The sequence below is a fragment of the Rhinolophus sinicus genome, chromosome 17 (assembly GCF_057876585.1).
Source record: "Rhinolophus sinicus isolate RSI-liver-muscle chromosome 17, RSI-T2T, whole genome shotgun sequence".
Classification (NCBI taxonomy): Eukaryota; Metazoa; Chordata; class Mammalia; order Chiroptera; family Rhinolophidae; genus Rhinolophus; species Rhinolophus sinicus.
In genome coordinates this window covers 57709514-57735526 of record NC_142517.1, presented here as the reverse complement: position 1 = coordinate 57735526, position 26013 = coordinate 57709514, and the positions used below count along the sequence as shown (strand labels likewise).

Genomic DNA, 26013 nt, shown 5'->3' with positions numbered 1-26013 from the left:
ACAGGGCTTGCCTACTAAATTCAGGTCAAACCACTAAACAATGGAGTCTCAGGGCTCCGTTCTTGGTCTCTTCTCACCACCATGATGAGCTCTCCTAGCTTTAAATATGATTAACGTGCTGCCAACTCCCAAATGTTTATCTCCAACCATCCTTCTCTTCTGAACTCCAAACTTATGTATCCAACTGCCCATCCAACATCTCCCCTTGAATGCTGAATAGGTATCTCAAATGTAACCTGTCCAAAACTAAGCTTGTGCTATGGCCCTGAGTATCTGCTCCTCTAAATACTCCCCATTCTTGACTCTTGTCTTTCTCGAAAACTCAACAGCCAAGTTGTCAGCAAATTCTGGCTCCACCTTCACAATGTATCTAGGATCCTCTGCTATCGTCTGTGTCTGAGCCTTCATCAGTTCTTGCCTGGATTATTGCAATAGCCCCCAACGAGGCTCCCTCTTCCACGCCCCTCTTCAGACACTACTCAGCACTGCCTGTGTGAGCCTCTGAAATATAAATTGGATTATGTCTCTCCTGCACCGATTCTTGCTCAGAGTAAAAGCCAAAATCACTGTAGATTCCCTACAAGGCCCTCCATGATCTGAGCCCCATGGCCTGTCTGACCTCATCCCCGCCTTGTCCATGGCACCTCGGTGACAGCAGCCTTCCTGCTGTCCTTGGAATATGACAGGCAAGTTCCTGCTTCCGGCTTTGCCCTTACTTTCCCCTCTACCTGGAACGTTCTTCCCTTCATTATCCACAGGGCTCATCCTCTCACTTCAGTCTTTTACTCACATGTTTACTCAGTAAGACATTCTGTGGCCACCCCTGATGTTTTCTATCCCCCTTCCCTACTTCCATCTTTCCCCCTCCTTGGAAACTTACATCATAATATTATGCATATTGTACTTATTTATCTTATTTGCTGTCTTTCAGTCCCATTAGAATGTAAGCTCTGACAGTGGAGGTTTTGTTTTGTTCACCATTGTATCCCCAATACGTAACAGTGCCCTGTACACAGTAGGCACTTAATATTTGAATGAATCAAAAATGCTTTTATCTGAAGTCAGACATATATTTTAATACAATAACTCTCTGTGGGTTAAGAATAGACGGAGGATGGACAAGGGCAGAAGCAGGGAAACCATTTAGAAGCTACGGCAGTAATCCAGGGGCACCGTATACGGCTATGTTTTGAAGGTAGAGCCCACAATAATTTATAGACAAATTAAATGTAGGATGTGAATGAAAGAAGGAAGCATCAAAGATATTTTTAAGATTTTGGTGCAGATATAAAAAATGACATTAGCCTAACTAACCGATTAAGGAGCCATTCTATTCATAAGTGTTTACCACGTTTCAAATCAAAGCATACAAGCTAAGCGTCCTCACCTGGTCCCTCCAAATCCTATCTCCAATGATAATTTTCACTTCTACTCATTATAACATTTGCTACACCAATGCTCAACAAGCCCTGTACTTACCAATTTCTGCACCTTACTAGTCCTATACCAAATCTGACATCATCATCTGACCAAGTCCTAACTGATTCAAATAACACCTCTTCCAAAATACATTTCCTGATCCCCTAAATCAAATCTCTGTCCCAGAGAAGAAAAAGAGAAAGGAGTTCATCACCACCAAACCAGTATTACAAGAAATGTTGAAGGGACTTCTTTAAGAAGAAGAAGCGGGGGGGTGGGGAAAAATAAATATGAATAATAAAATGGCAATAACTATGTACCTATCTATAAGCATTTTAAATGTAAATAGATTAAATGATCCAATCAAAAGACATAGGGTAGCAGGATGGATAGGAAAACAAGACCCACACATATGCTGCCTACAAGAGACTCATTTCAGATCAAAAGACACACACACAGACTAAAAATAAAGGGATGAAAAAAGAGATTTCATGCAAATGGAAACAACAAAAAGTTAGGTAGCAATACTTATATCAGAAAAAATAGACATTTAAACAAAGCCTATAATAAAAGACAGAGAAGAATATTTTCAAGAGGATATAACCCTTGTAAACATTTATGCACCCAACATAGGAGCACATAAATATATAAAGCAAATATTGACCCACATAAAGGGAAAGATCGATAGTACTACAATTACAGTAGAAGGGAACTTTAACACCCCATTGACATCAATGAATAGAACTTCCAGACAGAAAATCAACAAGGAAACAGCGGCCTTAAATGACACAATAGACCAGATGGATTTAGTTGGTATTTTGAAAGGATTTCACCCCAAAGCACCATAATATATGTTCTTTTCAAGTGCACATGAAACATTTTCCAATATAGAACACGTTAGGCCACAAAATAAGTCTCAATAAATTTAAGAAGATTCAAATCATATCAAGTGTCTTCTCTGACCATAATAGTATGAAATTAGAATTCAATTACAAGAAAAAAAAACACTGAAAACACACAAACACATGGAGGCTAAAGAACATGCTACTAAACAATGAATGGGTTAACAATGAGTCCAGGAAGAAACCAAGGTACCTTGGGACAAATGAAAATAACAATACAACGACCTCAAAGCTATGTGACACAGCGAAAGCAGTCCTAAGAGGGAAATTCAGCAACACAGGCCTACCTCAAAAAAAATCTCAAACAATCTAACCTTATACCTAAAGGAACTAGAAAAAGCACATAAAACAAAGCCCAGAGTGAGTAGAAGGAAGGAAATAAATATCAGAGTGGAAATAAATGAAACAGAGTCTAAATAAATAAATAAATAAATGAAACCAAGAGCTGGTTCTTTGAAGAGATAAACAAAGTTGATAAACCTTTAACCAGACTCAAAAAGGAAAAAAGAGGACTCAAATAAATATAATCAAAAGTGAAAAAGGAGAAGTGACAACTGACATCACAGAAATACAAAGGATTATAAGAAAATACTATGAACAATTACATGCCAACAAATTGGATAATCTGGAAGAAATGGATAAATTCCTAGAAACATACGATCTTCCAAGACAGAATCAAGAAGAAACAGAAAATCTGAACAGACCAATTACAACTGATGAAATAGAATCAGTAATAAAAAACACTCCCAACAAACAGAAGTCCTCGACCAGATGGCTTCACAGGTGAATTTTACCAAACATTCAAAGAAGAATTAATACCTATCCTTTTCAAACTATTCCAAAAAATTCAAGAGTAGGGAAGGCTCCCAAGCTCATTCAATGAGGCAAGCATTACCCTGATTCCAAAACCAGACAGATATTAAAAAACAAGGTAATTATAGGCTGATATCTCTGATGAACATAGATGCAAAAATCCTCAACAAAATATTAGCAAACTGAATTCTGCAATATATTAAAAATATCATACACAATGATCAAGTGGGATCTATTCCTGGGATGCAAAGTTGGTTCAATAGCCACAAATCAGTAATGTGATAGATCACATAAACAAAATGAAAAATAAAAATCATATGATCATATCAATAGATGGAGAAAAAGCATTTGACAAAAATCCAGCATCCAAATCATTTATGATAAAAACTCTTAGCAAAGTGGGAATAGAGGGAACATAACTCAACATAATACAGGCCATATATGACAAACCCACAGCTAACAACATATTCAAAAAAGCTAAAAGCATTCTCCTTAAGATCAGGAACAAGACAAGGATGTCCACTTTTATTCAACATAGTGCTGGAAGTCCTAGCCACAGGAAACAGAGAAGAAAAAGAAATAAAAGGCATCTAAACTGGAAAGGAAGAAGTAAAACTGTCATTATTTGCAGATGACATGACACTGTATACGGAGAATCCTAAAAATTCCACCAAAAAACTATTAGAACTGATAAATGAATTCAGTAAAGTAGCAGGATACAAAATGAATATTCAGAAGTCAGTTGCATTTTTATACACCAATAACAACTATCAGAAAGAGAAATTAAGAAAACAATTCCGTTTACAATTGCATCAAAAAACCGAAATACCTGGGAATAAATATAACCAAGAAAATAGAAGACCTGCACTCAGAAAAGTATAAGACATTGAAGAAAGAAATTAAAGAAGATACAAATAAATAGAAGTATATACCATGCTCATGGATAGGAAGAATTAACACCATTAAAAAAATGTCCATACTACTCAAAGTGATCTATAGATTCAATACAATCCCTATCAAAATATCAATGGCATTTTTCACAGAATTAGAACAAATAATCCTAAAATTTATATGGAACCTCGAAAGACACAGAATAGCCATGGCAATCTTGAGAAAGAAGAACAAAACTGGAGACATCACACTATCTGATATCAAACTATACTAGAGGCTATAATAATCAAAACCTCATGGTACTAACATAAAGACAGACACATGGATCGATGGAACAGAATAGAGGGCCCAGAAATAAACCCACATCTATGTGGTCATTTATTCTATGACAAAGGAGACAAGAACATACAATGGGGTAAAGACAGTCTTTAATAAATGGTGCTGACAAAACTGGACAGATACAGGCAAAAAAATGAAACTGGACCACCTTTTACACCATATATAAGAATAAGTTCAAAATGGATTAAAGACTTAAATGTAAAACCCAAAACCATAAAACTCCTAGCGGAAAACACAGTCAGTAAACTCTCTGACATTGTTCTTAGTGCTATTTTTTTCTGATCTATCTTCTAGGGTAAGGGAAACAAAAGAAAAAGTAAACAAATGGGACTACATCAAACTAAAAAGTTTTTGCACAAAAAAGGAAACTATCAACAAAATGAAAAGACACCCTACTGAATGGGAGAGGATATTCGCCAATGATACATCTGATAAGGGGTTAATATCCAACATTTATAAAGAACTCAAACAACTCAACACCAAAAAAACAAACAATCCAACTAAAAAATGGGCAGAGAACCTGAATATTTCTCCAGAGAGATCATACAGATAGCCAATAGACCAATGAAAAGATACTCAACATCACTAATCATCAGAGAAATGCAAATCAAAACCACATGAGATAAATATCACTTCACACCTATCAGAATGGCTATCATCAATAAATCAACAAACAAGTGGTGAGGATGTGGAGAAAAGGGAACCCTCCTGCACTGTTGTTGGGATTGCAAATTGGTGCAGCCACTATGGAAAAGAGTATGGAGGTTCCTCAAAAAATTAAAATTAGAACTACTTTATGACCCAATAATTCCACTCCTGGGTATTTATCCAAAGAAATCCAAAACAATAAAACACTAATTCGAACAGATATATGCACCCGTGTTCACTTCAGCTTTATTTACAATAGCCAAGATATGGAAGCAACTTAAGTGCCCATCAATAGACAAATGGATAAAGAAGTGGTACATTTATACAATGGACTATTACTCAGTCATTAAAAAAAAAGAATGAAATCTTACCGTTCGCAACAGGGATCGAGCTAGAGAGTATTTTGCTAAGTGAAATAAGTCAGACAGAGAAAGTGATCTCACTTATATGTGGAATCTGAATAACAGAGTGAATGAACAAACAAAACAGAAACAGACTCATAGATACAGAGAACAAACTGGTTGGTTAGGGGACTGGGTGAAAAAGGGGAAGGGATTAGGAAGTACAGATTGGTAGTTACAAAATAGTCACAGGGATATAAAGTACAGCATAGGTAACATAGGCAATAATAATGTAAATGTAATAATTATGTGTAGCGCTAGGTGGGTGCTAGACAAATCCCAGGGATCACTTTGTAAATTAAATGTCTAACCACTCTGCTGTACACCTGAAACTAATATAATATTGAATGTCAACTGTAATTGACAAAAATAAATAAAATTAATTTAAAAAATCAATCCCTGCATTCCCATTTCATGCTTTCCTTCTGTGCCTCTATAATAGCACTTACCTAGGGAGGGGAGTATTAGAGGTATTTCTGTTTACAGCCATTCACAGCCCTCACCTAACCACCAATCCCCACCTGGACTGTGAAGCCCCCAAAGCTAGGACCCACATGTTGCATCACTGACTTATAAATCCTCCAAAATATCTACTCTGGTGCCTGACAGGAAGAAGGCGCTCTAAAAACGTGTATTGAAGGAGCGTATGAAAACCACAAACTTTCAAAAGGTCGGCTTCCTCGCCTGCCAGGGGTATATGCCCAGGGCAGGGCCCGGCTCCAAATGTCCTAGAAAGTAGGACATTTGCTGCGTCATAAAGGATCCCGGCAGCAGGAGGCTTGCAGGCGGCCCTCCACAAGGAAATATGTGCTCTGCAACCGCTCACACGGATAGACTGTGACTCTGCAGCAGCTATTTTCAGATTTTGGCTAACTGGATGGAAAAAAACGCGCCGAGCTCAACGACGCGGCGCAGAGACAAACCCTCCCCCACCAGGGCGCGGCCCCGAGGCGACCGCCCGGGGGAAGCGCAACCAAGACGCGCAGACAGACGGGACTATACAGTCTCAGGCCCTCTTCATCTAACGCTCAAGAAAGAGCCGAACGCCCAAGACGCGCAGGCGCCGCCGCGGGACGTCGTGCGGCGCAGCCAATCTCAAGGCCGTCTTCCCTTCCCGCCAGCAGGAGGCTGGGAGCCGCGGGGGCTCGGCCCGAGCCGCGTTCCCATTGGCTGGGGCGGCACCGCCCAGACAAAGCCCCACAGTCCTAGCGCTGGTGCGCCCCCTTTGCTCCCGGCCCTGGCCGACCCGGGCCCAGCACCACCAACCCAGCATACCCAGCCCACCCCCGCGGCGCCTATCAACTTGCTTGGTCCTCCTCCTCCCCCGGTCCTGAGGCCGGTGCTCAAGGCAGCTGGACCGGCGGCCTGACCGCTGTCCAGCATCTTTCCTGAAGCCGCAGCAGGTGGGGGAGCGAGTACTCCCCAAATCCGCGAGAATAGAGCCTCCTGGAGGACATGGGAGGATGAGGACGGGTACCGGGCAGAAGAAAGGAGATACGGTGGAGAAGGGAGCAATGCCCAAGAGCCCGGGGATGGAAGGCGGGACTGCTGGCTTCGGTCCAGGCTGGGCCCCTGACTTTGGCCTGTTCCTATCCTCTTGTGACTTTGGGCCTGTTCCTATCCTCTTGGGGACAGGGTCTCCTTCTGTAAAATGTCGCAGCAGGGAAGTATGAGTCCGGAAGTTTGTACGTGGGAATCTCGGGGCCGCGTGTTCAACCTGGGCCTCCTCCTGCAGAGCACCTTACTCCGAATAATAAACGCTAGGCCGGGCTCCCACAGCGCGGATACAAGGCCAGGGAGGGCGGCGGGTGAGGCCCATCTACCGCTGAGATAGGTCTGGGCGGGATCGATCCATCTTCCTACCTTTACTCCACGGCGGCCGCAGGGCCCGTCCTGCCAGACTCTGTGCCCCTTTTCCCACCCGCATCCGGGCGACTCAGCTAAAGGGCCGCGCAAGGCCGACCCAAACTGAGCAAAGGGCGCCGACGCATCCCACCCCAGCTGTAGAGATGAGCACCCCTCCTCTTACCCCAAACCAAATGGTCAGGGGGCCCGGGCTGCAGAGGGCTCAGCTGGCACGCTCGCCTTAATCCGGCGCTTTACAGGTACCCGAGCTCCTGGACTGGCCGACCGAGTGGGGGCGCTGCCGCCCTTTTCTCCACGAAACCCCTCCTGCGGCCTCGGCTACCGGACGCGCCTAGACACCTTGCCTGCCAGTGTTAGGGCTGGACCGGACGGGCGGGGCCCGACGGCTGGCGTCGCCGGGGCGGGGAGTGCTCCCGCGCCACCTCCTTGGCGCTGGGGCATCTGGCCTGGCCCTGCTCCAGCAGAGCGTGCCCCTCAATCGTTAGGCACCCAGCTGCCTGTTCGCGCTAGGCTCCCCCTGCTGCCTGCCCACCTCGGCCCTAAATCCGGCGCAGATCTCACCGCCATCTCCCTCCAGGACCCCGCGGGGAAAGAAGGTGCTGCTTCAGGAAGTGAGGAAACCCTGGTGAGGACGAGGTTCCTTCCAGCTCCTATGCATATTTGCTGTCTTTGGAACTCACCAGGGTTGATCAGTTAGTTTTTAAGTGTCTTTTGAGCAGACGAAATATATTTAACAATTTGCTCCTAGGCGTCTTTAAAAATAATTGGATAGCACAGCTTCCCAGAGTTTCAACAATAGAACATCAGAGGAGAGTGGCACAGATCAGGCTGATCAGGCTGCCACCACCGTTTCTAGAATAATAAACAGACTAAGAAGAGAAGGAAACTGTCCCTGCAAATTAGTTTAGGTCGAATACAGAGAAAAGACTGATTGGAAAGGGACCGAGCAAATGAAAATGGGAGAGAGGTACTAGCCTGGTGGGGCTTTAAAAAAACCTGCCAGCTCCATTCCGTGAACTTACTGAGTCTGAGACTGTGTCTTCCTTATCCCCAGCTCCTGGCACATAGAGCCTTGAAGAGTGAAATAATCATGAAGGGATGATGCACTTGGTTTTCTGTACCCGTTTAACAGACAGACTCAAGCCAGAGTACTTGCTTCAGTGCTGTGTTTCAGAGGAGTGTCTACATACATCATGCCACAACCATAACAATGAATCGCTACATTGGGTCACCACGTCACACTTTGAGGGTTATGCATTCCCAGAAAAGCAGTTAATTAAAAGAATATTTCCACCTAGGAAAACAATAGATCTTAACTTTAGACTGAGAATTCAATGGAAACATAGTTCTCTTTATGGCAGACAGGAAAACAACGTCTGACCTCTCTGAGGTTGTATCAGACTCCGCCTGTGGCTGACCTCACATCTTCCCAGACCTTCTTTTTATACCAGCTATGCGGTCGCAACCAGCTGCATACGGCAGAACCCAAGAGCATCTTGCTTCAGCTGCACCTGGTATCTTGCTGCCTCAGGGCTTATCTGCCACTGCAGTCTGGGACCCCTGCGGAAACCCCCTGCCATTCTGACAGGTGCATAAACCTGGACGTGTAAAGGAAGTAACACCTCATGGGACAACCTTTAACGAAGGCAGACAGGAGCTGGTGGAGAAATGCTCTGCTCTCCATTCTTCCGGTGGGCAATTCCAAGGTACATTCTGTACAGCTCCTAAGATAATAGAGCCCTGGGTGCCCATAGTAGTGCCAACTTGGTCCACTCAGTATTGCACTCTTGAATTGCCTCTCTTTCCTCCTTGCTTGTTTGACTCTTCCCAGTCCTCCACTCCTGTTCCTTGGGATTCATTCACAAATAAACTACCTGTACACAAGTCCTTGCTCAGACTCCATTTTCATTGTTTTTGTTGGGGGGGACAGCATGAGGGAGGGACAAGACTAAGCCAATAGTTGCCCCAAAAGAGGCATCTTGGCTCACCTTCCAGGCCTTATTATCACCAGACCTTTCCCAAGACTGCTGAGGAATTGATTTGTTCAATTTGAGGTTTTGCTCCTTTTATTTCCCAGTTGCCCTGCCCTCCAGGGGCTCACTAATAAGCTCTCAGAGACAGGCAGGATGTACCAGAGACTCCCAGGAGGTAGGGCCAGCTGAAGGGCTGGACTAGGAGAGAGTCCAACAAAGCCATTCTCAGCCCCACTTTAAACCTCTGCCCTCTTTCCAAGGTCCTGGCTGCTGACTTTCACACTGGGAAGATTCATCTCTGGGGTTGAACATGGAAGCAGAACCCGTGTGGGACCCAAGTCGCTCCCAACATAGCTTGTACCAAGATTCTATCTCCTTCCTACTCTTCTCCTCACCCCCCATAAAAGCAATTCCTCTGCGGTACTTAGCACATTTCATCTCATTAATTACCAAACTATGTAGGTGCTGGAGGGAATGAGCCCTTATTCCGGATTCCTTCAAGGAGGAAAATGAGATATGTGCAGAAACTAAATGAACCATCAGAAGTCCTGTAAGTCTTCTGAAAAAGGGATATGTCAAAGTAGTGGGAGTTCTGGTGGCGGTTCAGGACAGGATTTGTAAGAGGTCGCCTCCTGAATGACACAGTTGGGATGAAACACCCTCAGAAGATCCCCCTGCCCAGAGAGCCACGGTATTTGCTCCTGTCCCTGTGTCAGCTCCTAATTGCCTTCCGGCTCACTCCTGTCTTGAGTGCCAGCTCAAGCTAGTAATTGCCTCATCTTCCCTGCCCTATCTCTGAATGCCCCTGGTCTTCTCTGCCCTCAGTGTTAAGCGCTGATGCCAGATGGTGCAGGTGAAATCCTGCACTGAGCCAGCCACCTTGAAGCCCTCCAGGAGCCCACCCACATGTGCAGTGCTCTGTGCTCAGTTCTGCTGGGGTTAGAGAATAATAACACCATCTACTATCCAAAGCCACAGGTGCTTCTCTTTGTCTTGATGTAATTGAATTTTCTTAAAAAAAAAAAATATTATGTGGAAAACTTAACCTTAGCCTGCAGAATTTTAGAAATATTAAATGGCTTTTTCTGTAATTGACAATGAAGGAAAGAAAAAGCCCAATGTATTCTAAAACAAAGCTTTGGTGCTCAGAATCTAGCGTGTTGAAAAGAGCTCTTGTTCGTAACATGACTGTAATACTGAATTCTGCAAATGAGAACTGGAGACCCAACGTTTTCCCTGCAGTGAATGAGCAAGCAAAACAAGTGCTGGGACCTTAAGGGAAAAAGAGGGACAGTATCAGCACCCACAGCCCCACACCCCTTTCTGTCTCTTGACTCTAACAGATTTAATTAAAATGACGAAGCCACAGAGTTGGAAATTATACGCTGGAAATTTAAGCAAAGTTCTTTTGAGGTAATTGGGATCTTTGAAAAGCGTATGAGGAGATGAAAAAAACAACTGTGTCCCCACCTCTGTCCATCCCACCCCAAGCTACAGAAACCCATAAAACTTCCCTCCTTCCTTCAGTTTACAGGGATTGAGCCCTTATTACATCCCAGGCACTGTGCTTTGTTCTTGGAATGCAATGCAGGGAACTAGTGCAGGTCCCTGTCTTCAGAAATACAACTTGGCAGTTGGTAAGTGACTGATCGCTATGTACCAGACTATGTCAAGTGCCTTGTGTGCGTTATTTCAGTTAGTCTCTGCAACAGTGCTAAAAGTAACCCAAGATTATCCACATTTTGCAGCTGAGGAAGTTGAGGCTTAGAGAGGACAAATAACTTGCCCACAGCAACACAGGTAGGAAGTGGCAGAGACAGATCCCTGCCCTATTACAAAGGCTGTTTAAACCAACTGTCCTAAGGTTCTTGCCTTGGGAAAAAAAGGATAAAAGTCCCCACTGATAAGGCTATGTGGAGTACAAAATATTTTTATAACCGGTCGGGCATTGTTTTTGTAAGTAACCTAACAGAAGCTGGAATTACTTTGTGACATGGAAACTTCTTTCACTGAGGACAACTACAGATGCCCAGATCTGATGCCTTCAATTAGGAAAAGTAATTCTAGGTTCTAATTCATATAAACTTTAAAAGACAAAAATATGAGACAAGATGATCAACCCTTTGGTCTGATTGAATTTTCTGAACTTCAAATTCCACTATTTCCACAAATATTTATATATTACAATAAACAGTTTTAAAAACCAGGATACAAAACCATATGCTTATTTAGATGAAAATTTCATCAGTTTTTTTCCCAATGAATGTGTATTATTTATATTTTCTGCTTACTGCTCCCAGGGACAGAGCCTACTATTTCAAAGGGGAAATTGAATTGCAAAGCTGCTGCAGGTTCCAAGGACCTATTTGCTTCTCCCTAACCCACCCCCCCTTCACACCAGGCACTTCCTAAGACTAGAAGGTTTTCCTTCTGCTGACAGTAGTTCTCACAGTCAGCATTCTCTCACCTTAGCCGGTCTCCTGTCTGCGGTCTGTGTGACAAGTCTCCCTTAGTACTATCCGCACACAGGATCCTCTCCAAGCAAGTTACAAGCCAGATACACCTGGAATTCTCTTGATTCTCAGTTGATAGGGTATAAGAGACACCCCTGGAGACCTCTTCCCGGCTTTTATTTCAATGCTTGCCTTTAGCTGGGAAGGGATAGTCTCATACTCATATGATAAGCAAAGCTAACTCATGATAGAATACAATATTTGGAGATCTGGATGGTTGTGTGTTTGTCATCGAGGCAAAGTTCAGCTTTGTAACTGTTTGTTTTAAGCTTAAAATGTCTGTGAGTTTGGTCCTCTGACAAGCAGAGGATCAAGGGTAGGTGCCGCTGCTTGGGGACACATGAGAAAAAATGATGCCAAAGGTTAGCTTCACCCAACTTCATCTTGAGTCTCCCTGCCAGGTATGTGTGGGCATAAATGAGCACAGTAACTGACCTAAACAGAATGAGAAATATGCAGAGAGGGCCCTAAGTACGACGCAGAATGAGGACCTGAGAAACATTTTAAATGGCCAAGTGGCTTTGGACAGGCTCAGCTGCAAGAAGATGGTGCCAAAATATACTCCTTGAACGTCACAGTGGAGGTAAGGAGGAGCAGATCTGGAATGCAGGAGTTCCCTTAGGTTGTCTCTTAGTATTACCGTGCTCTGTAATTCAAGTCAATGGAAAATTACAACCACCAAAGTCAGGTAGAACTATTAATGGCCTAGACCCTTCATTGAATGAAGGTTAGGGTCACCCCACCAGGTAAAGAACCATGACCAGCTGAGGGCAAAGGGAACATGGAATGGGCGGTGGGAAAAGGTAATTATAAATACCAGAGACAATCGTGTAATCAGTTACAGAAACAAGAATTGTAATTGTCATCAGTATGTCTTCCTTATTTTGGGGGTGTGTGTGTGTATTGTCTTCATTTTCTTTCCTTTTGTATCCCCTTATCATGTAACATAAGATGTTTTGACTTTATATCATATATATTGTAGTATTGTTAACTTTACATCATATTATTGAAGTTATGGGATACCAAGAAGAGTAAACATCACAGGGACTTTGCCTCCTCTTTGGGGGAAACGGTTAGAGCATTTTCAGTTGTACACAGCGTTGTGGATGATGTTAGGTGGAACCATGACCTTATTATTGCCTTTATTTGGAGATTAAGTGTGGTTAAGAGAGGTGTATGGGTGTCAGGTTGACAGGGAGCGGACTACAATAGTTAATTTTATAAGTCAACTTGGTTAGGCCACAGTGCACAGATATTTAGTCAAACATTATTCTGAATGTCTCTGTGAGGGTGTTTTGAATGTGATTAACATTTAAATCGGTGGACTTGGAGTAAAGCAGAATAGCTCCCTGATGCGGGTGGGCCTCATCCAACCAATTGAAGGCCTTAGTAGAAAAAGACTGACCTCCCCAGAAGGAGAGGGAATTCTGCCAGCAGACCACCTTTGGACTTGAACTGCAGCTCTTCCCTGAGTCTCTACCTTGACCACCTAGACTGCAGATTTTGGATTTGCAAAGCTGCTACAATCCTGTAAACCATTCTTTAAAATAGATCTCTCTCTCTCTCTCTCTTTCTCTCTCTCTCTCTCTCTCTCTCTCTCTCTCTCTCTCTCTCTCTCTCTCTTTCCATCCATGCACATCCTGTTGGTTCTGTTCCTCAGTAGAACCCGAACAAATACACCCACCAGAATAGTCTGCTACCCTGATTGGACCCTGAAGCTACACTGAAATAGATTTTTCTGCTTTGGAATTGGTGTCTTTCTGCCTGGGAGGGCATGACCCAACAGGAATAGGAAGGGCCCTTAATCAGGGGCCTGGAGCACAGGTCAGAGGGAGGAGGGTTGGTCCCAGGCCAAGCTGGGACATAGCAGGGCTTGCTTTTCACCCTCTCCATCACCTGATGTCTCTATGGCCACTGCCTCCCAGGTATTCACAGCCCAGGGAGAGGGACAGACACAACTGCAGTTTATTCCACTCCAGGGCAGCTGGGTCCAGATGATGTAACAGGCAAAACTATAGGGTCTGGGAGGATGGGAGAGGGAGATATTCCTTCAGGTTGAGGCCAAAAAACAGGAGGAGGTGACTGCCTTTGATCTCAGAGTCAATAATAGATGAGATATTTTTCCTCCAAACTTTTATTTTGAAGCAGTTTAAATTTACAGAAAAGATGAAGGAAGAGTATAAAGAACCCCCATAAAGCCATAATCTAGATTCATGAATTGTTAACTGTTTGTCACATTTGCTTTTTCTCTATATATATACACATACGCATACACACTTTGCTGAGTCATTTGAAACTTTGTTGCAGATATCATGACACATCACTCCCAAATATTTCAGCAAGTATCTCAAAAGAACAGGGCAATTTTCCTACACAACCATTATACAATTGAACACCTTCAAGAAATTTAACATTGGTAACAATAATATGATCTAAGTAATCTACACTCAAATTCCTTCAATTGTCCAAATTATGTCCTTTATAGTTTAATAGTTTTATTTCCCTAAATCAAGATGTCAACCAAGAATCATGATTTCTATTTAGTTATCAGGTGTCTATAGTTTCCTTTCATGTAGAACAGGACCGTGTCCTTTTGGGGGGGTGGGTTTCTTTCATGACATTGACAGTTTCATGAGTCCAGGCTAGTTGTTTTGTAAAATATCCAAAAATCTGGGTTTGTCTGATTATTTCCTCATGATTGGATCCAGGTTAAACATTTTTGGTAGGAATACTACATAGGTGATATTTAAGTAGAATTCGGCCAGGCAGAGATGAGGAAGGGAACACCACATACAGGTAACAGCAAAAATTATGTCCCTTAGGTGTGCAAAAGCTCAGCAAGCTGGGGATAGCTGTGGTCCCCAGAGAGCTGCACTATGGCCTGGAGCCTGTGAACAGGGATGAGGGTCAGGGGGAGAGGGAGGGGCAGGAGAAGAGTAAGTGGGCAGAGCGGTGAATGGCCAGGAAAGTTTGGTGCATGTTCACTGGCCTTTGTTCAGAGGTCACCGGGGCTCTGGAGGCATATTAGCTTTTCATAAAAGAGCCCCAAAGACCAAAAAGGCTTCAAGACCCAAAAATGGAGTCTCAACTGATAGATTCTCAGGCCCCTGGAAGAGGTATTTTGAACAATGGGGCCTTCCTTCCCAAGCATCTCCAGTAAACAACATACTATTAATTGAAAAAAAGAGAAAATCTCAATTAAATAAAAAGGAGCATAATCACTTTTAGTATCATTCCTCTTTCTTTTACTATTGGCTATCAGCTCCGTCATTAGCCATTTTCCTCAGGGATGTTTCCTTCAGCCCCTCCCATCCTTTTCCCCCTCCCTTCTCTCTCCTTCCCAGTCACCCAAGTCAAAAACCTGCGATTCCTCCAGAAGCCCTCCCCTCCACCTCCTCACATCTTGGCCCAGCCCTCTGTGCCAGTGCTGCAGAGGAGGGGGTGTCAGGGAGGCGAGCAAGGACCAGGCCCCCAGGTACTGGCTGTCAGGACTGCCCTCTAGGGCAGCTCCAACTGGGGGCTCAGGACATGCAAAGGCAGGTCATCTCAAAAGGCCCTGACTCAGGATGGGGATGCAGGCTCTGAACAGGAAGCAAGCTGTGGCCCAAGACAGCGGCTGAAGGAGAAGGAAGAGCTGGTAGAAATGAAAAGACTCTGAAAAGATAAGACCCAGGAATGGCTGGGGTTGGGGGCAGGAGGCTACAAAGCTTATCTCTAGAATCTCAAGAAAGGGGCATCTCAGAACACCTTCCAGGCCTTGTTCTCACCAGACCTTTCCCAAGACTGCTAATGAGGAATTGGTTTGTTCAATTTGAGGTTTTGCTTCTTTTATTTCCCAGTTGCCCTGCCCTCCAGGGGCTCACTAATAAGCTCTCAGAGACAGGCAGGATGCACCAGAGAGTCCCAGGAGGTAGGGCCAGCTGAACTAGGTGAGAGTCCAGCAAAGCCATTCTCAGCTCCACCTTAAACCTCTCCCCTCCTTCCAAGGTCCTGGCTGCTGACTTTGAAATTAGAGAAATGCTCAGCTTAAAGTTCTCTGAGGGACAGGATCTTAAAGGGCTGCCTGCATCAAAAATGACAAAGATGTGAAGTACTTCTACTCCAGAGTCTAATTAGAAATGAGCGATTCAGCAGATCTGAACACTTCTGAGTCAAAAAACAGGCATCCAGGGCTGGCCCAGTGGCTCAGGCAGTTAGAGCTCCATGCTCCTAACTCCGAAGCCTGCCGGTTCGATTCCCACATGGGCCAGTGGGCTCTCAACCACAAGGTTGCCGGTTCAATTCCTCAAGTCCCACAAGGGATGGTGGGCTCTGCCCCCTGCAACTAAGATTGAACATGGCACCTTGAGTTGAGCTGCCGCTGAGCTCCCAGATGGCTCAGTTGGTTGGAGCACGTCCTCTCAACCACAAGGTTGCCTGTTCAACTCCTGCAAGAGATGGTGGGCTGCACCCCCTGCAACTAGCAACAGCAACTGGACCTGGAGCTGAGCTGCGCTCTCCACAACTAAGACTGAAAGGACAACTTGAAACTGAACGGCACCCTCCACAACTAAGATTGAAAGGACAACAACTTGACTTTGGAAAAAGTCCTGGAAGTACACACTGTTCTCCAATAAAGTCCTGTTCCCCTTCCCCAATTAAAACAGGCATCCAATCTCTGCCACTATCTTGCTGTGTGCCCTTAAAACCTCTCCTCCCCAGCCTCCAACTGCGAGCATAGACTGATAAGGCGGGCACGGGTAATGTTGAGGATTGCCTAGAGTTCTGATGTTCCATCATTTTTATCCAATGTGATGCCCTCCTGACTTCTCCATGTGCCGCACTGCCCTTTCAAGTTTCAAAGAGCTGTGATCAGGACAGAAAAGCAGGAGGCAAGGTGGAGGGCCACAAAAGTGCCCTGCACCCCTTCCCAACAGTGGTACCAGCACTTGTGAGATACCTGCCGCAATGAACCAAAGTGGCTGGAGGTAGAGCTCTCCATTTAACTGAGAAAGAACTAAGTCATATGTTGAGTTAATAGTCTAATTAAATATTATCATCTAACAGTGTATCACTGAACATTTTAGGTAAATAATACTCCTTAAAATATCAATAGTCTCTGCCAGTAATGAGTTACTCACCATGTGTACACCCATAATTGCCTTGCTTCTCTTCTAGGAGAAATTAATTTGAGTGTGACAACTTAGTTTGGGCCAGAAACAATAGAAAATTGAATGCAATGGGCTCTAATTAAAATAAGACTCTGGAAAATACTTCTAAAATCTAGAGCTGAGCAAATTTGTGTAGCATGCAGTTGTAGATATTTATTCCCTTAATAAAATGCATAATTTTGCTCCCAATGCTCCATGGCATTTAAAGCTGTAGCAACGTCAATCCAATCCTTAGAGGGTGTTTAGAACCTTGCCTTCCTGACAACTGCTCTAAATCTCAAGTCCTTTGGATACCCCAAGTTTAGTTTTAAAGGTCTTTGAGACCCAGGCCAAGTAACTTGGTGACCTTCTTAAAGATCCAGGTCAGCTGATGATGGATCCTTGGTGGCAGGGACAGCTGGCAGGGGACAGGTTTTGGCAGCTCCTTCTGCAATGTATACCTGTGCTCCCTGCCACCACCAAGCCACCTGGCCCCTGAACCACATGGTCTATACCACTTACTGCTTGGAGTTCACTGAGCTTCTTGGGTCTGTGAGTTTACCGTTTTTATCAAATTTGGAAAAATTTTGGCCATCATTTCTTCAATTTTTGTTGTTGTTGTTGTTCTGCCATTCTTCTCCTCTCTCTGACACTGTTCTTTGACTGGCTCAGGAGGTAATGTATGTCCAAGATGTGCTGGGGGAAAAAAGCATAAATATTTTTTTGTTTTAAAGGAATCTTAGAGTAAGATAGGTTGTAGAAGAACATATAAATAGCATGTAAACAATAGCCGTTGAGAGAGAGAGAGACAGAAAAGAAAATAGGGAAAAGAAAAAAATGATGAATAAATTTGAAAGCATAAAATGTTTAAACAGTTACATGGCAAAAAAATATATATCCTCAATAAAATCAAAACATAAATGACAAAAAAAGGGGAGGAGAACACATGTGCCACACATATGACAAACAGCTAATTAGCTTAGTACACACAAAAAAATTTATAAATAAATAAGATAAAGATTTAAAAAGAAAGAAAAAAAGGATATGAAAAGGCAGTGCACAGGAAAAAAGTAAATAGCTAAGAGACATACATAATACGCTCAACTTTACTAATTTCAAAGACATGTCCACCACAGTTGCATATATCATTTTTTTACCAATAGATTGGCCGAGATTAAAAACTTGGAAATGACAAACCCTTAACATTTGCAAAGTAAAGCTAACAATACAAATGTATACCCACATATTATATAATTCAATACTTCAAGGTCACAAATCAAGAAAACTGTTAAATAAAATGTTCTTTTCTCTTACCTTAAATATATCTCAATCTGAAAGGCCAGGTTCAAGTTTAGAAATCTCACAATCCTCAGACTCCAATACCAGATCCAGCTCCCAGACCCTACTCCATAGCCTGCCCCATCTTTCTCTACCCTAGTTCTGTCCTCCACTTGTGAGGTGCCTTGTGCTCGCGTGTGTGTGTGTGTGTGTGTGTGTGTGTGTGTGTGTGCACCCCGGCCCACACATCCAAGCCCTGTATACACCCCATATATGGTTACCCCGTGGCCACCTTAGGGCTTAGGGATCAGAGTACCAGCCATACATAATTTAGAAGATGGATCCAAGAAGAGGCCTATGCAGATACTAGAGGTCAGCTTAGGGTTCTCTGGGGAGGAAATTCTGGGGTCCCAGATACCCAGAGCACAGTCAAGAAGGCGAATGATGCAGGCTCTAGGTGGACACATCCCGTTGACACCCAGGCCCTGCGGGAAGGGTACACCCAGAGGAGAGCCAGAATAGAGCTTTCTACAGCTTGGGACCCCATGGCAGGGGCCCCTCTGGCTCTGGTCCCAGGGAGGTACTAGGTATAGAGAAATATGCAGGTACATACACTAGTTATATCAAATAAATTTGGGGGGAGAGCAATTGGCAATATCTTTCAAAAGTCAGCCTGGCAGTTCCACTTCTAGTAATATCATCTAGATTTACTTGTAGAAGTCCCCAATGATGTATGCATAATTATGTTTACTATAACACTATAAGATCAAAAAGCTGCAAACAATATAAATACCCAACAAATGATGAATGGATAACTAAACTATGGTACACTTGTGCAATGAAATACATTTTGCAGCCATTAAATAGGATAGGCTGGTGCGAAAGAGCTTCAATATATATTTTTAAGTGAGAAAAGCAAATCAAGGATCTGATGTGTAGTATGACCAGCTGTGTGTGTGTGTGTGTGTGTGTGTGTGTGTGCGCGCATGTGTGTGTGATGCTTACATTTGCTAGGAAATTTTCTAAAAGGAAAATTATAAGAAGCAATTAAGAGTCATTACTTCTGGTTAGTAAGAGCAGAGGTTGATGAGGGGTAGTTTTTACTTTACATCTGTGCCTGTCTAAATTTGTGGTCAGAGCCTTTAGTACTTTCCTAATTACAATAATAACAAAAAAGGCACTGAGTAAAATTTGTTAGATGCAGCCAATAACAATCCAGCCTCGATCAACGACAGCAACTGAGACCCTGTCACGCGAAGGCAGCATGAGAAGCACTGGGGAGAAACAACCACGAGTCCGAGAATCTCCTTTCCAGTCCAGTGGAATTGTGTTCAGCCATTTGCTTCCGGGTCTTTCTCCTCTTCATTTCCAAGGTGGCCAAAACCCTACAGAGACTTCGGAGAAAATATGTCACACAACTGCAGCGTGTTTTCTTCATGGATTTCCCTAGAAGGCTGTCAGCCTGGGCAGTAGGCGGCAGCCCCTCTAACTGCTACACAGGGCCTCAGGGAGGAGCTCTGGCCCTGACCTCGCCTAGTCTCAGGGGTGTGGGCCGTGATCAGAGGATTTTTCTTTACTAGGAAAGCAACTCAAAGTCAGCCCGTCTCAGCAGTAATATCAACTCAGGCCCAAAGAGATGCTCTCTAGCCAGGCATGAAGTCCTCCAGGGCCAGCTCTTGATTACTAGTCTGGGAGCTCCTGGACGGCATGGACCAGATCGGATTAATATCTGTACCATCAATGCCTGGTACTGTGCCTGATACACAGGCAATACTGCACAAATGTTTGCTGAACTGACACTGGGGCCTGTCCCCTACCCCGCCACACCACACCTCATCTGCAAAGAGCTGACTGTTTCTGCCCCTCACATCTTAGGGCTTGAAGCACTCAATCTCCCTGAAGGTGGTCCATCCTCTTGTACAATCTGCACTCTGCCTCCAGGAAAACTCAGCACATAAGGGAGGAACTCTCAGTGACTTGCTTGCTTTACTATTTAATACTGAGAGCTTATTCTGGAAATTTTAGAAAATAAAGATGACTTGTCAGATAAGATTAAAAATCCCCTCACCTTCCTGAGCTAACGTCATCCCCCCACCCAACCCCACAGAATGTACTCCCCTGGTCGGTCTTCTGGCCTCACATTCTCTATCCGTTCCAGCAAGCCCACTTTCCTCAGCCTTTTTATTCCTTCACTTGCATCTGCCAGTGCAATGCGGGCATTTCCACTTCAGCTCTCAGCATTGTCTATCACTTTTCAGGGCTCCTAGGAGCCACCCTAGAACCTCATCCCCTGGCGTCCTTGTCACAGAGTTAAATCTGTCATCCGGAGAAAGTGCCCCCAAGTCAGATCTTGCTTAGCTTGCCTCATACCCCAGCCCCCTGCATCAACACCCATTCCCTGAGCGACCAGCTGTGTTTGCTTAAGAAGCTATGGCCTGTGTGGTAATAAGCGACCTTGGATTTGCTTTGCTTCCTCACTTCCTTTTTTCCTCACTTACACTTTTTTGGAACTCAACCCCTCTCAGCAGTAAAGGTTTAGCATGCAAGCTTTGCCTCAGCCTCCATTTTCTGGGGAATTGGGCTAAGGCAAAAATCTTAATGATTTCTCCTGTTCTGAGACAGGGAGAGTCTCCGGGCCCTCAGACTGGAGAGTATCCAGAGTAAGTCCATCCTCCCTAGGAATGAAAACGGCAAACTCAACTTTTATGGAAAGATAAAATAGGTTCGGAAGAGTAACACAAAGGCGAAATAGACATTTAACAGTTTCAAAATAGAGTCAGAGTTTTGGAAACATGGAGGAAAAACAGAGGGTTGCTAGAGGGGCGGGGGGGTGGGGATAAAGGGAAGGTGAGAGGTTTTGGGAACATACGGGGGGATGGTGGATGGGGGGTGGGGAGTTCACACAGTGTGAGGGATGTAAATGATAAACGTCTAAGTTTTGCTCAAAAAAAAAAAAAAAAATAGAGTCAGCCCTGTATCTGTGTGTTTCACATCTGTGGAAAATATTCTCTAAAACAAATCCTGGAAATTTCCCACCAACAAAACTTGACTTTGCCACACACTGAGCACTACACTGACTCCACGTGAATGAAGTGGTGTGTAGGCACACCCTGCTGTAGCCTATTTGCAAATACAGGTTATATGCAAGTACGATGCCATTTTATATAATGGACTTGAGCATCCTTGGAGTTTGGTATCTCCTGGGGGAGTCCTGAAACCAATCCCCCTTTGACACATACCCGGGGGCCAGTGTATAGTCCCTCTCTGAAATGACACAGCATTTTTTTTTCTTTCATTGAAAACAGGTTGGGGAGGATGCTTAGTGGAGGCATCCCAGGCAGCAGAGGGGAGTAAAGGAGAGGGAGGAGCTTACTTGTGTCCCACAGCTTACTTGGTCCACAACCTAGAGTGTATTTCCACTTTTTCTGCTGGTCTGTCATGCTCTTGTTCCTGCCAAGAGTATGATGAATTAATGTATGTGAGGGGGACGGGATTTGAGGGTGGGAGTAGGGGCACCTGTTTCAGAATTTTTAAAAGGCTTTTAATGTTTAGAAGAAGAGTCGCATTGCAACAAAGAAAGAGGAGAGTGTTCATTAGGCAAAAGTTGGTGACTACCACACCCAAGTGCCTGAAGACTCCAAAATCACAGGCTGTCTTTTACATACAAGTTCAACCCAAGACCCCTTCTAAGAATGGCTTTGTCGTCAGAAAAGGAGGGGCCTTATAAAAAAAAAAAAAAAAGACCTCACTATGCCCAGCGAGGGAGAGCAAGGTAGATCTTCTGGTTGGTTATAAGTTAGCAAACTTTAAAATGGCTGTTTGGAAGAGGCCCTGGTGATAAACATTTGAAAGGGGACACCATATTTGTACAATAAAACATTAAGAGTCTATCCTATTGTTGAGACTCTGCGTTTCTTTAACTACTCTCATGAAGCACTGTCTTACCAAAGAAAGGGTCATTTGTTGATCATACTCAACCAGAAGTGACCAAGAAGTTCAAAGTCAAATGATAGGCCTGTCTTTATATTTTATTATTAAATAATAAAACCAATGGTTTCTTCTGGGACTCCAACTCAGAGTTTGATAAAGACACAAGATCCAAAGGGAAATAAGGGTTCCTGAACAAAAGAAGTCCAGACTAAAATTTTCCCTTAGCATAAGATGACCCTGATTCTACATCATGGCTCTCAACGCCAGAAGAATGAAGAAAATATGAGGTGACACAAATCCAAAGGGGCTCATGCCCTCATGCAGGGTTCTCCTGAGAGGAGGCAGGAGAAGCAGCAGTTGCTGGAGGGAGTGAATGCTGAAAAGATAGTTCTCATCCCTGGCTGACATTGGAACTACCCGGTGAGCTTTAAAAAAATGCTGATGCCTGGGTACCACTCCCAGAGATTCTGATTTAATTGGTCCAGAGTATGGCCTGGTTGTCAGAAATTTAAAAGCTTCCCACAGGAGTCTAATGTGCAGCTCAAGGCTGAGAACCAGTGTCCTAGAGGAAAGACACTTCTGTTCTTGATTCTCTTTGTCTCCGTCTGTTACTCTACCCCATTCTTGAGGGTGTTTTTCCCCTCAATATTAGCCAAGGTAGCTTATGCCAGAGCTCAGATGGGTAGTGCTCACTGGTGATGTCAGGAAGTGGAATTCAGCTCTCCAGGGTGTGCCCTCCTGCCCAGCATCCCAGGAACTGGGCCCCACCCTCCAAGGCTTCAGCCTCTCTCCTGGTAGCATGTTGCATACAAAATAAAGCTTGGGGAAGAATGCCTTGAGTGGTCCAGAAAGCTCAACAGGGAAAAAAGACACAGAACAAGGCAATTTGAGGTCCACAGAGCCAGAATTATTTTCATTTCCTTTTATAGTTTATATCTAGTCAAGAAAAGCCCTCCGCTAGAAGGGTTGAGGGTTCTTTCCCCATTTGGCAAATCTGTATTCACAACACTGGTCTCTGCAATAGCAGGGTGTGCAAGAAAAACTGTTAGGCTCAGTATGCCTTGAAAAGTGAATCAATATTCTTTCAGGCTCAGATGAACTATTTCTGCTGAGACCTATTTGGAAATGTGAAAAGCCCTTTGTAGGAGGAAATAGCAGTTTCTACAGAATTTTACGTTCTGGACTGTTATAGCTGTCACTTCCTGGAGACATAATTACCCTTAAAAAAATAAATGGGATCCTTTTTAGTTTATTCCAATTGGAAATCAGCCATACATATCAGAAGCTGAAGAGATAAGTACTTTTTCTTTAAAACAAAACTAAACTGGGCCATCAGATGAAGTCCTTGGTAAAGGTAGCATAGGCTAGGCAAACCATCAAACAAAGGCCAAGCCACTACATTTTGGGGCAAGTCCAGGTGCAATAGCCACACCTAAAAAGCAATGGTTATTAGGAGGTTGGAAAGGACAACCTGCCTGGCGGGTGGGGGAGAGCAGCAAAGGGAGAATTGCCATGAGTTTGCTTCTCTCCTCTCTTTGAAGCCAGACAGAGGCCTAATAACAGCCTGGAGCAGTGGTTCTCAAGTCACAGTGTGCCAAAAGAATCACCCCCATTTCTGATTCGGTGGATCTGGGGTAAGGCCTGAGAATTTGCATATTTAACAAGTTTCTGGGTGACGTTGATGCTGCTGATCAGCGACCACACTTTGAGACCCACTGGCCTGGAGAAGAAGTTGAAAAGAAGGTCGTGCTATAATCCTGGAAACCCCACTGCTGGAACTAGCCCCGAGGGGCTGTATCCCTGGGAACAGCCTTTTTCTTAACTTGCAAAAAACAGATGCCTTGTTTTGTTTTTTTTTAACCCAGAGTGACTCAAACACCATGAGAAAAATTTTACTTTGCTAAAAGAAAATTATGTTAATAACATCTTTTTATGAGATGACTTAAAACACCATTTCTAGTCTCTGCATCTGGGCTGCCACCCCCATTGAAGGTCTCTGAATTCCTTTCTGTATCACCTTCCCACTCCCCCAGCCCCAGCCCCCACCGGTGGCCTGACAGAATTTCAAAATGGCTTGGTGAGGTGTTCTTAGCATTTAGAGTTAAACAGGAGTCTTAACCCTTTTTTTGCCACTATCTAGCCATGTCTTTCTCTTTCTCTCTCTGCCGTCCCATCAAGAAAAGGAGAAATTTTTTTTTAAAGATTTTATTGGGGAAGGGGAACAGTGTGTACTTCCAGGACATTTTTCCAAGTCAAGTTGTTGTCCTTTCAATCTTAGTTGTGGAGGGTGACATTCAGCTTCAAGTTGTTCTTTCGGTCTTAGTTGTGGAGGGCGCAGCTCAGCTCCAGGTCCAGTTGCCATTGCTAGTTGCAGGGGGCACAGCCCACCATCCCTTGTGGGAGTCGAACCGGCAACCTTGTGGTTGAGAGAACGTGCTCCAACCAACTGAGCCATCTGGGAGCTCAGCGGCAGCTCAACTCAAGGTGCCATGTTCAATTAAAAAAAGGAGAATTTTGAATAATATAATAAGAATGAAAATTACAATGTTTTGATAGTTATAATTCACTTGACACTTTGTACACATATTATCTCAATTAATCCCTCCCTCCCCATTTTTCACAGAGAAAGAGAAAATTTGAAAACCATAATCATTTTTGAGGATCAATATAAAAAATGGCCACATAGAAAATTCTGCAAAAACTACCACCGAAGACAGTCCCTTATGTTACTCAGTGTCCCTCATATAACAATTTATGTGAAAAATTCCTCCTAAAATTTAGTGCCTGGTAAATATGCCCCTCAAGATAATGGAATATGCATCATTTTACAAGACAGAATCAACTTCCTAACCCTTCATGTTTTTCTTTTGTTCCAGCTGCCAGGAAGCTGAGAGCTACTTATGCCAACATTATAATAACCATTTAAAGCTCAAATTCTTGGTAACATTACCTTTCACATCCTCTGCATCCTAATGCTTAAATGTTTTTTTATATAGATTATCTGTGATTAGCGTGACTGTAATTTACTATCTAAATGGGACCCTTTTCAGAACGAAAGGGAACACCATTAATAATTATTCCAGGGTGACAAATGTAAACCAGGAGCGTTCCAGGCAAACCCAAATGGGTGGTCATCCTACCTATGACTGGAAAGAGACTTGGCAAAATTATATACAAATAATATTCAGTTTGACCTCGTAGGTACAGCAGTTTAGGGTCTGATTAAACTCAAAAAGTCACCTAGAGCTGAAGATAGTTTATAATTCACAAGAAAAAACAGCAACGAAAAAGATTCTGAGTGCATTTGTGAGGCTGGGAAGGGAGAGGGTGTAGTACTGACGGTGTCCTCCACCACTTCATTTCCCAAAGCCTCTGCCTTCTAAGAACCACAGGCATGTCCTCTGGCTGCTGGCAGCTAAGGAGGGGGCTTACGCAAGCTAATCTGTTTAGAAGGAAAAGGAGGGGAGGCTTTAATCTGAATTGTGCTGTACTTTACTGAGGATTGGAAAAAAAGTGGGTTGCCCCTCTCAAAGAATCGGGTGGTGGGGCCCTGGAAAGTCCATCACCAGGCAGTCCTGGTACCATCCTCACAGGGCACGCCACCCAACATTTGCCTGCTCACACCTTGCTAAGCTCCCCCAACCCCCTGCAGCAGACACTACTGATCTACTGGTCATTGCAGCACCACGGAGGCTCAGACGGAGGCCACCCCAGGGTTGGTGCTTTCAACCAACAACCGGGTGCCCTCGTTTATACCCAGACGCACTGCTTGATGCCTTTCTCACCTTTCCCTTCTTCAGTCACAGAGGCAGGTGAGCTTGTTGTGGCCAGGTGACTTAGAGCTGAGTTTTGGGCGTTACAAGAGAAGGGTTAAGGAACAGGTGCGTTTGGTCCATGAACAGGCCTGAAAG

General features: G+C 43.9%; 1 protein-coding gene and 1 long non-coding RNA gene across 6 annotated transcripts in view; one reads left to right on the top strand and one right to left on the bottom strand.

Annotated features, from left to right (window-relative positions):
• BDH1 (3-hydroxybutyrate dehydrogenase 1) overlaps positions 1-11943 on the bottom strand; it is a 35391-nt gene extending 23448 nt beyond the window's left edge. The window contains exon 1 of one of the 5 annotated variants that reach the window (XM_019723504.3): positions 11720-11943. The gene's annotated coding sequence lies outside the window, so the exon portion shown is untranslated. Of the gene's footprint in view, positions 1-6074; positions 6403-7102; positions 7345-7442; positions 7669-7811; positions 7897-11719 lie in introns of those variants that run through there. The other 4 variants (XM_074329791.2, XM_019723496.3, XM_088794670.1 and 1 more) reach the window with 4 other exon arrangements.
• Positions 11944-12165: 222 nt separating this feature from the next.
• LOC141571048 (uncharacterized) overlaps positions 12166-26013 on the top strand; it is a 38788-nt gene continuing 24940 nt past the window's right edge. Inside the window, exon 1 of the long non-coding RNA XR_012495542.2 lies at positions 12166-12348. This is a non-coding gene — a long non-coding RNA (uncharacterized LOC141571048). The remainder of the gene's footprint in view (positions 12349-26013) is intronic.